The sequence below is a fragment of the Odocoileus virginianus genome, chromosome 26 (genome assembly GCF_023699985.2).
Source record: "Odocoileus virginianus isolate 20LAN1187 ecotype Illinois chromosome 26, Ovbor_1.2, whole genome shotgun sequence".
NCBI lineage: Eukaryota > Metazoa > Chordata > Mammalia > Artiodactyla > Cervidae > Odocoileus > Odocoileus virginianus.
This window is the reverse complement of record NC_069699.1, coordinates 3,335,277-3,350,993: the sequence shown is the minus strand read 5'-3', so window position 1 is coordinate 3,350,993 and position 15,717 is coordinate 3,335,277. Positions and strand designations below refer to the sequence as shown.

General features: G+C 45.9%; 1 long non-coding RNA gene and 1 pseudogene across 1 annotated transcript in view; one reads left to right on the top strand and one right to left on the bottom strand.

Moving 5' to 3' along the window:
* The window catches only part of LOC139031288 (uncharacterized), a 53,189-nt gene that overhangs the window by 13,710 nt on the left and 23,762 nt on the right, over positions 1 to 15,717 (top strand). Inside the window, exon 2 of the long non-coding RNA XR_011483771.1 lies at positions 8,497 to 8,580. This is a non-coding gene — a long non-coding RNA (uncharacterized lncRNA). The remainder of the gene's footprint in view (positions 1 to 8,496; positions 8,581 to 15,717) is intronic.
* Positions 3,229 to 5,015, bottom strand: LOC139031192 (RNA-binding protein FUS pseudogene; annotated as a pseudogene).

Sequence of the window (15,717 nt, the reverse complement as noted above, 5' to 3'; positions counted from 1 at the left end):
CAACTGCGGACGCCCGGTGCCCGCGAGCCGGTGCTCACCAGGAGGAGCCCTCACGCGGCAGCTGCGGAACACCTCTGCTCACAGTGAGGGCCCAGTGCACTCAGAAGAAAAAAAGCGGCCCATCCACAAGCCAGGAAGAGGGCCCTCACCGAGGACCGCACCTGTCAGCACCTTGATCTTGGACTTCCCAGCCTTTAGAACTGTGACAAATAAATGTTTGTCATTTCAGCCACCCAGTCTACGGTATTCTGCTGAAGACACCTGAGCTGCCAGCAGCAAAGGAATAGCAGGGAAAAGAAACTAAAAAGAGACAGACCCATTCCTGTTAATTCATCGGTAACTATTTCTAATCTCTCAAGAGACTTCGCAGCAACCTTGACACTTGGATAATACTCACATGGAGTTTTATATAAACTCCCTAAGTCCATACTGACTCTTTACAGTTTATCCTGCTACTTGTATCTGTTAGGTAAACCCTGAGAACCATCTCATATATTCCTGACAGATGATGATGAGTATGGCAAAGTATTCTCATCCATAAAGAAAGGAAAAAAAAAATTTATTGAGAGCCTGAACTGGGCTTACCTTTTTCATACCTTCTCTCTATATTTTTAGCGGCAGTATAAGGTTAGGGAACCCTTATGATTCCTCAATCTACATCAGATGAAACTGAGGCTTGCATACACCAGGTAAGTGATGCCCGAGGTCACATAGCTAGTAGGTGGCAGAGCTGAACCTGCAGCTCAGTTCCCCCTAAAATTGAGAGCAGCCACCTTCGATCAGTCCCTGGATCCTCAAGAATATCTTTCCACTCCAAGTGCCAGGGAAGAGAAGAACTTCCCTAAAGTATGCTAGTGCATCTGTTGCAAGAAAGACTTAAAAAAAAAACTGGAGACTGAGGGTGAGAAATCCCCTACAGAAACAACAGCTTTATTTTAGGACCCTAGAAAGTCCCTCCTTTGTCTAACATTGAGGGGTCAGAACAACGGAAGGCCTGCAGCTCAAACCGGGCCAAGCCTTTCCCCAGACTTTCTCCACTGCCTGGACCCCACTGGTAGTCAAGCACCAACTCTGTACACTTCAGAATCTGTTGTGCAACTGAAAGTTGGTGTGAATGGACCATTTTCTGATCTGCTTTTGGGGACATCTTCTTCTCCTTATTTTTGGCCACACTTCATGGTAGGCATGTGGGATGTTACTTCTCCAGCTAGGGACTGAACCTTGGCCCCTCGCATCAGGAATGCATAGTCTTAAGCACTGGACCGCCAGAAAAGTCCTCAGAGGACATCTTTAAGAAGTGAGTTATTCTCAAAACTCTGCCACAATCCTTCTTTTTGTAAGATGTTGGGAAATCTATCTGCAGTTTCTCTCGAGAGAGAGAGACTAAATTTTTTTTTTTAATATCTTCCCCCTTAACTCCTGACCGTTGTCATATTTTTCAACTGCTTTGAATGTTTTTGTTGAGTACCTATTAAGTACATGGCACTGTACTTTGTACATTGTTAAAACCATGAATGTGAATTAACAAATGGCCACTCCCAGGCTCCAACCCCAGTCAGGAGTTGACAGTGCAGTGAAATAATCTGACCAGAGTATTCTCTTACCAGCATCCTCTCCTCTTGGCGGAGTTGCTGCATTAATCACTGAGCTCAGAGCTCACCTGTCAAATACAGCAGAGACCTGGCAGTTACCTGCAGATCTGATGTCGGCCCGGCTCCAGTGTCAGATACGGCTTTTTTCTTTCTTCGGCATGTGGCTTACTTGTGGTGGTGGTGTTGTTTAGTCCCTCTTTCGTGTCCAGCGCTTTGCAGACCTCGTGGAATGTAGCCTGCCAGACTCCTCTGTCCATGGGATTTCCCAGGCATGAATACTGGAGTAGGCTGCTATTTCCTTCTCCAGGGGACCTTCCCGTCCCAGGGATCGAGCCTGTGTCTCCTGCATTGGCAGGCGGATTCTTTACCACTGAACTGCCAGGGAAGCCCATGGCTTACTTTACCTAGTGGCGTACTCTGTAGTGAGATGGTCCCTTTGACTGTATTTTGCTTGGAATGTTTTGTATCAGTGACGCATTGACCACATCCTGCAGTGTGGCTTGGTTCAGAGCTGCAGGTTCTTGTCTAACTTCTGTATCTGGTTAAGTGGGGAGTAGACAAGGACTGCTATTTAAAAAGGAAAGGATTTTTAACAATCACCTGATTTGTGTGATTAATAACTAACAATAATAATCACTAATGTGTCTCAGGAGACACTTCACAGCTGGAGCGTCTGAAGAGCAAGCCTATTTTCCTCCCATTAAGAAGTTCACATGCCTTTGTTTTTACGAAGGGAGAGTAGTTTATCGGGGGGTGAATGTCAGCATTGGAGAAACTCTGACTTGGGTTCCAGTGATCCCATCTATTACCGTGTCACTCTGGACAAGGCATTTAAGCTCCCCGAGTCTAGAATACCTCTTTTAAAGCGAACATGTGGACATTAACTACTTTATAGGATCGCCCTGAGTTGAGGTGATGCCCGTGTTTGACACTGTGGAGTAAGTGTTGAGTCAATGTTGTCTGAGGTCTCCATCCTTCTGATCTTGATATGAGTTCATTAACTCCTCCAGCAAAGCATGTGTACTCTTCAGGGAAAGATCCACTTTGTGTTATTTCTGTCTTCCCTTTCTTTGGTCGAGGAACGCCTCATGCTAACCTTGGTAGAATCATGGGTGGATTTCATTTTCATCCTTAAACTTTCTTCCCTTTTCTCACAAAGAAGAAAAAGCATACTTTTAGAAAAATATCACATGAATTTGCATTTCTATGACTGAATTATGTGCTGAGTGGTAAGGAAAGAAGCAGGAGTCTCCCAAACACCCCAGAAATGCCTGTCTGTCCACTTACATGTATATTGGACTGATTGATAAATAAAATGGCTTTTCCAAGCTCATCAACTGATAAATAAGTTCTTCTCTTGGGTTATGAGAACCATCTAGAAAAGAACGGGGAATGAAGGAAAGAGACAAGGAAAGGAAAGTCACAGTTCTGGGTAGCCCAAGAGGTAAAGGTCACCATGGGGGATGCAGGATACTGGCAAGCGCATGCGCTGTAAGTTCAAAGGACCGCCCTAGCATTCTTGTGATGGAAGCCATCAGCAGTCATTCTTCCTGGCAAAGCGGGAGTTAGCCAGAGTCACAGTGTGCTTGGGTAATGAGCTTTCATTTGTCATAATAACCCCATATCAAGCCCCTGATTCTTTTTTTTTTTTAACTAAAATGATGGTTTTTAATGGGAACCAGAGGTATGGTTACAGTTACATAGTCCGACACAAAAAACCTATGGGTGATCAGGAGGTGGAAGGTTACAAAATAATGAGGGTAGTAACACTGGGTACAGGAAGAAAGCTGCTCCAAGGCCTCAGGAGCCAGGCTAGTACGGCCTCTCCCTGCGATCCTGTCTGTGCTCACCCCTGGAGTCCATCTTGCCAGGGCCGAAACCACCTCTGTCCCCACCACCCCGGCCCCCTCGGAAGCCCCCACGGTCCCCTCCTCGGCCTCGGTAGCCGACCCGATCATAGCCTCCTCTGCCACCACGCCGATCATCTCCGTAGTTTCCCCCCATGTGAGAACCTCCTGGTCCCCCTCCTGGGCCATCTGGTTTAGGGGCCTTACACTGGTTACACTCATTCCTCCAAGAGAAATTCATGTTCTCACAGGTAGGATTAGGACACTTCCAATCCCCTGCTCGCTGCTGTCCTCCGCCCCCGCCACCACCACTGGGGAATCCTCCTCGGCCACCGCCGCCGCTGCCACCACCTCCATAGCCTCCACGGCCCATGGGTCCTCCTCGCCCTCGGCCTCCACGACCATTGCCACCACCCCGATTGAAGTCTGCTCGCTGAGTAGCAAATGAGACCTTGATAGGATTCCCAGAGAATTCTTTACCATCAAACCAGTCAATAGCTGCTTTGGCGGAAGGTGGGTCATCAAATGATACCGTGGCCTCTCCCTTCAGTTTGCCTGTTTCCCTGTCTGTGTACAGATTAATCATGGGCTGTCCTGTTTTCTTATTTGTCTTAATGATACCAATCTGCTTGAAGTAATCAGCTACAGACTCAATTGTAACATTCTCGCCCAGCCCTTGCACGAAGATGGTGTTGTTGTCTGAATTATCCTGTTCAGAGTCATGACGTGATCCTTGGTCCCGAGGGCCACCAAATTTATTGAAGCCACCACGGTCACTTCCGCCCATGCCGCCTCTGCCTCCATGGCCACCTCCACGACCTCTGGGTTCATAGCCACCACTGCTGCGGTTGTAACCACCGCCACCGCCCCGGCCACGGCCCCCACGGTCCTGCTGGCCTCCCCCGTAGCCACCACTCTGGTCCTGATTGCCATAACCACCACCGCCGCCACCACCGCTCATGGAGGACTGATCTTGGCCATAGCTACCTCCGCCACCCCCTCCACCACCTCCACTGCCACTGTTGTACTGGTTCTGCTGTCCGTAGCCCTGAGGGGGGTTATAGCTTTGCTGCTGTCCATAGCTTTGCTGCTGTCCACCATAGCTAGACTGCTGGCCATAGCCTCCACTCTGGGGCTGCCCATAACCGCTGCTTTGAGAACTGCCACCATAACTTCCTGAGGTGCTGCTAGGAGCTGGCTGCTGACCATAGCCAGGGTACGAGGACTGTTGCCCGTAGGACGACTGAGAACTCTGGCTACTGCCATAGCCACCAGCTGAGCCATACCCCTGGGGAGCTGACTGCGCGCCGTAGCCTGTGTTCTGGGTCTGTCCATAAGAACTACCGTAGCTGCTCTGGCCATAGCCCGAAGTGTCTGTAGACTGGCCGTAGCCACCGTAACTCTGCTGCCCATAGGGCTGACTGCTCTGCTGGGAGTAGCCCTGCCCAGGCTAAGATGGGTAGGCCCCGTAGCTTTGGGTTGCTTGTTGGGTATAGTCGTTTGAGGCCATGTCCGCGCACGTGCGCACAGGCCGACAAGCAACAAGGTTCCAACACTACAGAGCACCGACGCCTCGAGGACTCAAGCCCCTGATTCTTAAGAGGTGCCTAGATAGTTACAGGTTTCTAATCTGGATCCTGTGGAAATCGGGGACACTCACTGAGCTCCTTTCATGGGCACAGGATGTGAAGGGAAACACCAGAGGCCTATCCTTCTTGTGTTTGAAATTGTGGGCTTTGTTTTCATTTTTATTTGTTCATTTTGCAGTGCATTCTGCCAAGACGTGAGTACTCCATTGGAATTAAAAATTGATATCTAAGGTAAATTGAGTCATTATAAAGCAGACAACATCCTGATAGCTTTCTCAACCTTTCTCACTCCTGGTTGTTTTTAGGCAGCCCAGTATCTCCTGAATCTACTCACAGCATATTTCTCCTCTTATAAAGGGGACTTGCATCATAAACGGGACAACCATTATGACTGAATGACATATATTTTACTGTCTCTCCAGTCCACGTGCCATCTCCCTCATCTGAGAACCACCTCCTTCCCTACAGACCTCTGCTCCAGTCAGCCCTGATTCTCCTATATGCCCTCAACCTTTTCCTATAAAGGAGTGAGGGGGTGGGGAAATCTGACCCTAAGTGAGCCACGGAGAATCTCCCTCCTGGGAAATTGAAATTAATACCTAAAGACAGGGAATCTGCCTCTGTACACACCTGGAACAAGCAACAGGGAAACTCAGATGCTAAGAGGCCACTCAAACGAGAAAGCAGAGAAAGCCAATTTGTACTTCAAAAGTAGAATGAAGTTTTTGAGTGAAAAAAGGGCAGAAATGAGAAACTTTTGGGGTTTTTGTAACATTCCGTCTCCTAATTTCAGTTCCTTCTGAAAACTTAGCTGTATTTTGACTTTGGGTTCTGTGAAGCACCCCTGGATATTTTTAAGAGATAATTCTCCCCTTCCTCATTTTTTTTTAAATTAAAGGAAGTTTAGATAAACTCCAGTGATTTGGCAGCCAAGAGGCATAACTAATATAAACTTTTACCAGAGACACCTGTTTTTTTTCATTTTATCTTCTTTAGGCTTCCCTGACAAACCAGCCCTCTTGGGGCTGCTTCCTTGATTAACTTAAACCTGCACTGTATTGGCATCATTTATAACATGCTCTTGTACCAGATTGTTTGAGCACCTCTGGAGTCATAATGGTCTATTGTGTAAACACGGCATCCATGAGATTTATACAACTTGCATTGTTTACCCAACAGACTGTATAACTTCTCTGAATGAACCATTATGACTGTCATGGGGCATAAATTCATCTTCAGGCACTTTTGAAAGTGTGACTCACTGCCGTCTTTTGTGTAAGAGAATTTCTGAAATGAGTATTATCCACTCAATGAGCTCTAATGTCTGCCTGGTGCGGTGTAAAGCTAAAGTAATCTACTGGGGGAAAGATGAAACCTATGAGTCAAGAAATAACCCCTTATATAAACTGATTCTAGCACCCCTACACTTAGAAACAGGGAACCTCAAATATCAGCATCTACTCCATCTCTGGACAACCAGTACTTGAGCAGATGTTCACTGATGTCTAATCTATTCCAAAGACAGTGCTTATGTATGTTTCCTTCACTAGATTAAAGCCTAGGGCCATCTTGGTTTTCTCCATGCCCTTGTTATAAACCGTGGCATAGCTAGGCATTTGGGCTTCCCTCGTAGCTCAGTCAGTTAAGAGTCTGCCTGCAATGCAGAAGACCTGGGGTTCAATCCCTGGGTCAGAAAGATCCCCTGGAGAAGGAAATGTCAACCCACTGCAGTAGTCTTTCCCGGGAAATCCCAAGGATAAGGAGCCTGGCGGGCTACGGTCCATGGGGTCTCAAGAGTCAGACACAACTGAGCGACTAAGCCCACACACTTTGCCGAATGAATGCGTAAGTAAACGCATATAAATTATCTCATTTAATTTCAGCAATTACCCTGTTTTACAGATAAGGATCTGTGACTCAGGGGTGGCAGATAATTTCTTCAAAGTTGGACACATTTGGTGAGTTTTAAAAATATTTATTTTATTTTGACTGCACTGGCTCTTTGTTGTGGTATATGGGATGTTTAGTTGTGGTGTGCAGACTTTAGTTGTAGGATATGGACTTAGTTGCAGCATGCATGCAGAATCTAGTCTCCCGACCAGAGATCAAGCCCGAGTCCCCTACATTAGGAGCACAGAGTCTTAACCACTGGACCACCAGGGATGTCCCCAAAGTTGCATAAATTTGTATAGTGGTAAAACTGGAATCCAGTCTGTCCTACCCCCACAGCCACAGTTATTTCAGCTAAGTCAGAACGTAGAAAAAATGCAGAGATAATATGAATAGCATGTTGCTACAACAACCAGCATAAAATAATACTGTGGATTCCGAGTAAGTCAAACCCAAGTGGATAGAGCCCTGCAACCTAGAGGACAGGAACTCTGTGTTTCCGTCTGCTGCATGTATGGCATGAATCCTTTTATTTTATTCATCGTTCCTTTCCTGCTTGGTGCCCCAGTTCATTTTCTAAAAAGTGCTGCTTGAGATATTTATTCTGTCTTCCTCGGCCAGCACCTGGGAGTGAGTACCTCTTTAAACTTTACTCCCTGGCCCCTGGCTTGCCTCACAGGGTCTTGTCTCTGCTTCCACCAGAAGCCCAGGAGTCTACTATCCCCAATTCCATCTGCATCAATCAGATGTTAACCATGTCTCCCAGAGGCCCTAGCCTAGCTCTCCAAGGAGGTGGAGAATTGGAAGGGATATATTGTATTAGTGAATTTTTTTTTAATTAAAAAGAAATTGACTGGAGTGTAGTTGATTTACAATGTGGCGTTAGTTTCAAGTGTCCAATGAAGTGAGTCAGTCACACACACACAAATACCCACTCTTTTAGATGCCCTTCCCATGTAAATCATTACAGTGTATTGAGTAGAGTTCCCCATGCTCCACAGTAGGTCCTTACTAGTTACCTGTTTTACGTGTGTGGCTTCCCTGGTGCTCAGTTGGTGAAGAATCCCCCCACCTGCGGGAGACCCCAGTTCGATTCCTGGGTTGGGAAGATCCCCTGGAGAAGGGACAGGCTACTGACTCAAGTATTCTTGGGCTTCCCTGGTGCTCAGCTGGTAAAGAATCCACCTGCAATGTGGGAAGATCAGGGTTTGGTCCCTGGGTGGGGAAGATCCCCTGGAGAAGTATTCTGGCCTGGAGAATCCCACGGACTGCATACCCCGTGGGGTCGCAGAGAGTCGGACACAGCTGAGCGGCGTTCACTCTCACTCCCCTCTTACATGTAGGAGTGTGTATATGTTAGCCCCAGTCTCCTTTCCTTTGTCCTTTGGAAGCCATTAGTTTGTTTTCTGCATCTGTGACTCTACTTCTGTTTTGTAAATAAGTTCATTTGTGCCCTTTTTTTAGATTCCACGTGTAAGTGATACTGTATATTTGTCTTTCTCTAATGTACTTCACTCAGTAAGATTTTAGAGGTTTTTAATTAATGTTCTCTTCCTCTCTTTTTCTTTCTTTTTTCAGTTTTACTGACTGTGGGCATCTTGCCCAGCCTCTGACATCATACAGGTTGATGACACCCATCAGGTTGCCCTTGTGTGGGCCACGGTAAGAGCAAGAACATCATCCCTCCTCTCCGATGACCTTGTCAGATGCAGCTGCCGTCACCCTGCGCAAACGCTGCTGTGATGAGTGTTCCACCCCTGATCCGCGCTTTGTATCCTCTCTAGTGCACGTCCGTGTAATCTTCCATTCACGCCGACTTCTGAGAACAGAAGTGTGTAGTGGCCACACTTTGGGGCAGTTCTGGTCTGTGGCACGCAGAGGGCATGGCCACATGACACACATCTGTCTTTTGTTGAATCCACCCGGGGCTGGGGCCAGCATAGCTGGCTGATTGCTCACAGCCTTTGGTAACAAAAGCAGGGGAAATCCATAGCTCCTGGAGATGGAGGTCACTTGTTGCTCAAGCTGGGGTGGGCTGAGCTCAAGGGCCCCCTTAGGGCTCTCCAGAAATGTCTCCCAAGCATTTGCTTTTGTTTTTTTTAAATACTATATTTTATTTTTATTTATTTATTTATTTTCCATTTATTTTTATTAGTTGGAGGCTAATTACTTTACAATATTGTAGTGGGTTTTGTCATACATTGACATGAATCAGCCATGGATTTACATGTATTCCCCATCCCGATCCCCCCTCCCACCTCCCTCTCTACCCGATTCCTCTGGGTCTTCCCAGTGCACCAGGCCCGAGCACTCTCCCAAGCATTTGAATTGCCCTCTAGAGAATTTTCAGGTAGTCAAGTGGGACAACTCTGGGGAAGAAGGCCTGGGGACAAACCAGCAGGTTTCCTCTCCCTGCAGAGCTGTGGATTCCATCATTAGCTATCAAGCATAGTTTTGAATTTCAGGATGAAAAGTTGCGTATATGTACTGTATCTTAAAGTCAACTGTCACTAGACTAATCAGCTATTGAGAGATGTGAGTTATTTTTAGATAAATACAAACATTGGATGATGGATTGTTCGGGGGGGAAAAACAACCTTGAAATTAAACTGGGGAAAAAAACCCAAACAAATGTAACATAACAGCAGCAAAAACAAATTCCACACAAAAATTAGAGAAGAAACAAAGCCTCATGGATGGCGTTTGAGTGATGTTGAAAGACAGACTCAACACAGCACCTTGTCTTATTAATGCATTGACGCGGCAGAGAACGATGAGCAACGCACACGCAGGGAGGAAAACAGAAATCACCTCTTTTGCCGAGCTCTCCAGAGTTTAGCTGAAATAGGACCCCGTTTCTATTCGAAGGTGGCCTTGCAAGGCTTCAAAATCAGTGAAACAACCCCTCCATGTGGAACTGGGGAGTCCCCTGGTGGCTCAGATGGCAGAGAATCACCTGCAATGCAGGAGACCTGGGTTCAATCCCCGAGTCAGGAAGATCTCCTGGAGAAGGAAATGGCAACCCACTCTATCTAGTATCCTTGCCTGGAGAATCCCATGGACAGAAGAGCCTGGTGGGCTACAGTCCATGGGGTCGCAAAGAGTTGGACACGACTGAACGACTAACACACGACACACCAGCTAGAATTTGACACTAGGAAATGAAATGAGTGACAAACTAGGCCACTGCTGAAGATGTGGGAAAATATATCACTTTCCCATCCTGCTCTGCCACGATCCCCTTCCTCCCCACGGGCATGGTGGAAATAGCTTTGCCTGTGCTGGCAGTGGCTTTCCTCCGTCACAGACTGAAAAGTCAGACCAAGGTTTTTAGATTCTTGTAATTACAGAGCTAAAAAGCAATTGGAGAAATATATTCTGCACCTTCAGAGGTTTGACATGACTTTCTGGTGACAGAACAGAGCCCTGCTGCTAAGGGATAATTTTCCTATTCAATCCTTCAGCCTTTTCTAAAAGTGAAAGATTCCTAGCACCATCTTTTGATTAAGTGAATTCAGTTAATTAGCTTCACAAACACAGCCCATGCATTATTCAGCAGCAGCCAATTCCTCAAAACTGTCTCTCTGTGGTTATGGTTATCAGGCAAACCTTTCTGTCACTTCCCCAGGGAGAAGGGGCTGGTGCCTCCTGGAAGGATCAGCATTTGAGTCAAAGCTCATTCCGGGGTGGGGTCTCAGGTGGGAAGACAAGGACATGCTGACCTGTATTGGGGCAGGGGGTGAGTTGGAGGGTGGACTGATGCATCAGCTATGAAAAAGGGAATCGGAATGATCTCATTATTTTTTTTTAAAAAGTGAAGTGATTCATTTGTGGTCTCTTAGAAGTGTGTGCCCTGGAGAGGCAATCCCGCCTCATCACATTCACCTCCTTGGGATCCAGTAACACTGGTTTGTGGTTTTGTCACAGCAGGACAGCACAGCTGGCTTCCCACACACACCAGCAAAGTCAGAAAGAGAAAGACAAAGACTTTATGATACCACTTGTACATGGAATCTAAAATATGACATAGATGAACCTATCTATGGGACAGAAAGAGACTCACAGATTTAGAAAACAAAGTTACGGTCACCAAAGGGGAAAAGTAGGGGAGGGGATAAATTAGGAGTTTGGGATTAGCATACGCACACTACGGTGTATACACACGACCACCTGCGCATAGCACAGGGGACTAGATTCAGTAATTTATGCAATACCATAATGTCCGACTCTTTGCTACCCTGTTTGTAGCCCACCAGGCTCCTCTGTCCATGGAATTCTCCAGGCAATAATACTGGAGTAGATTGCCATGCCCTTCTCCAGGGGATCTTCCCAACTCAGGGATTGGACCCCCATCTCCTACATTTCAGGCAGATTCTTTAGCATCTGAGCCACCGGGGAAGCTCTCGGTGGTAAAGAACCTGCCTGCCAATGTGGGAGACTGAGATGCAGGTTTGACCCCTGGGTTGGGAAGATCCCCCGGAGGAGGGCGTGGCAACCCACTCCAGTATTCTTGCCTGGAGAGTCACGTGGACAGAGGAGCCTGACAGGCTACAGTTCATGGGTCTGCAAAGAGTTGGACTCGACTGAAGCGACTTAGCACACACACAGCACACACAATAAACCATGATATAAGAACATGAAAAAAGAATGTATATCTGAGTCGCTTTGCTGTATAACGGAAATTAGCACAACACTGTAAATCAACTACAGTTTAATAAAAAACACCCCCAAACTGAATATCCCATACTACCTCCCTTTTGATGACCTTGGTCCAAGTCACCATCATCTCTCACATGTAATAAATACAGCAGCCTTCTAACCGGTCCCCGTACTTCCTCCCTCACCTCAGACAAGGATTTCTACAAATGTTAATTCAGATTACAAAGCCCTGGAATGGCCTCCCCTCTCACTCAGGCAAGCCTGCACCGTTCTAACAGGTCCCTGCATTATTTTTTCTCCTTCACGCCTTCCTGACCTCTCCAGCACTCTCCTCTTTGCTCACTCTGTCCTGGCCTCACAGGCTTCGTTGCAGTACATTATTTTTTAAGCCATGTTCTATGCCTGAAATGCTCTTCTGTTAATATTCCCCTTCCCTCATAGCTACCTGGCTCAATCCATCACCTCCCACAAGTCATTACTCTAACATAATCTTTTCATTGTGGACTAGCCTGACTGAGGCATTGTTTTACCTTAGAAACCCTCCCCCAACCCCTGGAATTCCTAATCCCCCTTATATATATATATTCGTGCCTGCTCAGTCGTGCCTGATTCTTTGTGACCTCATGGACTGTAGCCAACCAGGTCCCTCTGTCTGTGGAATTTTCCAGGCAAGAATACTGGAGTGGGTTGCCATTTCCTCCTCCAGAGAATTTTCTCGACCCAGGGATCAAACCTACATGTCTCTCACACGTCTCCAGCATCTCCTGCGTTATAGGCAGATTCTTTACCACTAAGCCACCAGGGAAGTCCAGCTCCTGGAATTCCTAATCCTCTTTATCGTCCTCTATTCTTAGTTCTCTGGTGGGATTCCAAAGATTTAGAGCAGTGCCTGGCACTTAGTAGGTCCTTGTGAAATATTTATGCATTTGAATGATATAATCCCTGCTAAAGGCAGTCTGAGCCCATGAGAACAGTTCAGGGTAATTTGCAGAGGCCCCCACGGCTCATGTCTGTTTAAAAAAAAAATAGCTGTATAATCACCATGAAAACTGCCACAAATTACCAAGATCAAAAACCAGAAAGGTTTGCATTTATGAAACACTGAAGCTTGAAGCTAATCTTCCCGCCCTGACTGAACCAGTAACCTTTGCATCTCCATGGAGTTCATAGATTATTTCAGCCTCTGAATATCAGTGCTTAAAACTCTCAAGGTTCCCAGTTGATTCGCTAATTGGGAGTTTTACAGAACAATAAATGGCTCTTTTTCTCTTGCATTTCTGAGTTCAGGAATAAGGAACAGAGAAATGAATTAATTAGATGAACACCAAAATACCAACTTTATTTATGGTGTAGGAGAAAGCACCTTGGATCTACAGCCACAACCATGAACCCGGATAATCCTTCTTCCCTTCTTATTCGTTCATTGAGAAAACCCACCGCATCTCTCTAGGGCAGTTTTAGACTCTAAGGGACTGAGGCCGGAGAAAAGAGGCTGTATGTCTGGGTGTGAGGTGAGGGAGAATGGTTGAAAATAAAGGTACATTTTATCTGGTGCCAGCCTTCACTACAGGGCTGTTGTAGGTGAGGAATGAGTCCTTCAGAATTCAGGTTTCTGTCATTTCATTGGATGACAGGAGCTGGCATATTCCACCCAGTAAGAGAATCTTATAAACTCTCTGGGGGTGGGGGGGTCTTGATTTCTTTTTCTGCTTTTATTTAGCCTCCATAAGGGAGCAGAGGAAAGATAGAAATCCTGACATTTCAACTAGTTAATTACTTTCTCCTCCTCCTTCTCCGTCTTTCTCTCCTTCTCCTCCACCTTTTCATCCCCTTCCCTGCCTTTTTTCTGGCCACTCCACACAGCATGCAGGATCTTAATTTACTGACCAGGGAACCCATGCCTCTCACACTGGAAGCTTGGAGTCTTAACCACTGGACCCCAGGGAAGTTCCTCATTTTTTTTTTTTTTTTTTTCTGATTGCAGTCTTCTCCTTTCATGACTTGGATAGAAGAAAAGCGAGGCTGCAACTCCTGGCTTCTTGAGTTTCTCTTTCTTCCCTTCCGTCCACCTCGTGCACTCTCCTCCTCCCCTCTTCTCTGCTCTTCCATGCCCTTCCTTCCCTTCCCTCTCCCTCCCTCCCACCTCTTTCTCTCTTTGAATTCTGGGTAGATTTCTTTCATTTATTCCACACCGCATGAGCCAGATGTTTTAAAGTTAGCTGCAGAGGATTATGTTTTCTTGTTTCCCATCATCCTTTCCTAGGACCATAAATCCTGAAATTCTTGAGCCCACAAATCACCGACTTACATAAACAAAGACTGGGGAAAGCGCACCGTGACGGAGGCGTTTTAAAGGCTGCGGTTATTCCAGCAGCAAATGCTTTCTGTCATCTTCTTGGTCGCTGACTGCTGCTTCAAATACCACTGGTCCATGAAATAACTTAAGATTCAGTTCTGAAGCGCACGCCCAACCAATGTTTCCAGACATGTCCCTACTATAAAACACTCAAGGTTATTCATTTTAACATTCATGGAGCTTCCAAACATGTCAGCGTTTTTATGGTGTCACTGGTGACAGCTATAATGTTGAGATATAATACCTCAATCTGTATTTACAGATTGAGGAAATGTTTGTCATGAAATGTAAAGCACACTGTTGAGTATCTATATGGCTTAGCAGGAGAAATGACTCTTATCTCCTCTTCCACCTGATCCTCAGCTTGTATTTAGGTCCCCACTCCTATCCTAGGCTTAAAAGTATTCATTAAACCACCCCTTTCTCAATAATCCTTTAAAACTACGGAACAGGGCTGACAAACTCAACTACCTACAGAAGTTGGGAGGTAAATAAGAGAAGTATTTGGATGTAAGAAAACCAATAGAGCAAAATTGACAATAGCTGGCAAATCAGCTGCAGTGTCAGAGATACAGTAGGGAGATGTAGAGACTGGGACCCTTTGGAACACTGCCCACCCTGTCTAAGGGCACAGATGCTCTGTTCATTATTGCCTGGTGAGAATGTAGCTGTGCATTGCCAGATATTCCAAATTTCTGGAGAAGCTGCAATTTGGATATTGATGTGGAATCTTTTATTAGCGCAGATGCTAGCATCTTTTCAGATTTATCTAGCAGAAATTCAAATAGTGCTGTGTGGAACAAAGATCATCTGAAAAGTAGAACTGGCTCAAAACAGCTATTGCTTTGTTATGGGACAAGTGAAATCTTGCATCTCTGACAATTCTGTTGCTTTTGCCTTGAACTTCAGGTCATCAGTTAGCTAATAAAGGAGGAACACAAAATGAAAAAAAAAAATTAGATTTAATGGTGCAGATGAAATACAAATAACTTCAATACTATTGGGTTGGCCAAAAATTTTGTTTTGTTTTTTCCAAAACATCTTACAGAAAACCCAAATGAACTTTTTGGCCAACCCAGTATTTATTATAACAGATATGGGTTGACTACCTGCTTCATACCAGGCACTGGGTGAAATGCTTGGGTCATACTAGTGAACAACACAGATGAAATCTTTAACCTCCTTGAACTCATTAGCCCTGGAGGGAAGATGTATTATTGACATCAATGTTCAGATGAGCCCCCAAATTACAGAAAACTTATTTGAAACCAAGCCTGTGGGACTCCAGATCCTTGTCTATTTTCATCTGTGTGCCATATTCCATGCTAGTTCCTGGGAGGAGTGGGATGGGGAGATGGCCTTTCATAATAAGGTATTTGTGTATGTATTAAGGGAGTGGGGTCTGACAGAGTGACATCACATCACACAGTTGTGACCTTCATAGCATATCATCATGCCACCATTAGATTTATTTTTCTTGGGTGGGGCGGGATCCACACCATGTAGCATGTGAGACCTTCCCTGACCAGGGATCAAGCCTGGGTCCCCAGCATTGAGAGCACAGAGTCTTAACCATTGGACCACCAGAGAAGTCCATTAGGTTTACTCTTGACTAGAATAGGTCTTCCCAGGCGGTACTAGTGGTAAAGAACCCGCCATCCAGTGTAGGAGACGTCAGAGACCTGGGTTTGATCCCTGGGTTGGGAAGATCCTCTGGAGGAAGGCATTTCAACCCACTCCAGTATTCTGGCCTGGAGAATGCCATGGATAGTCCATGGGGTCAC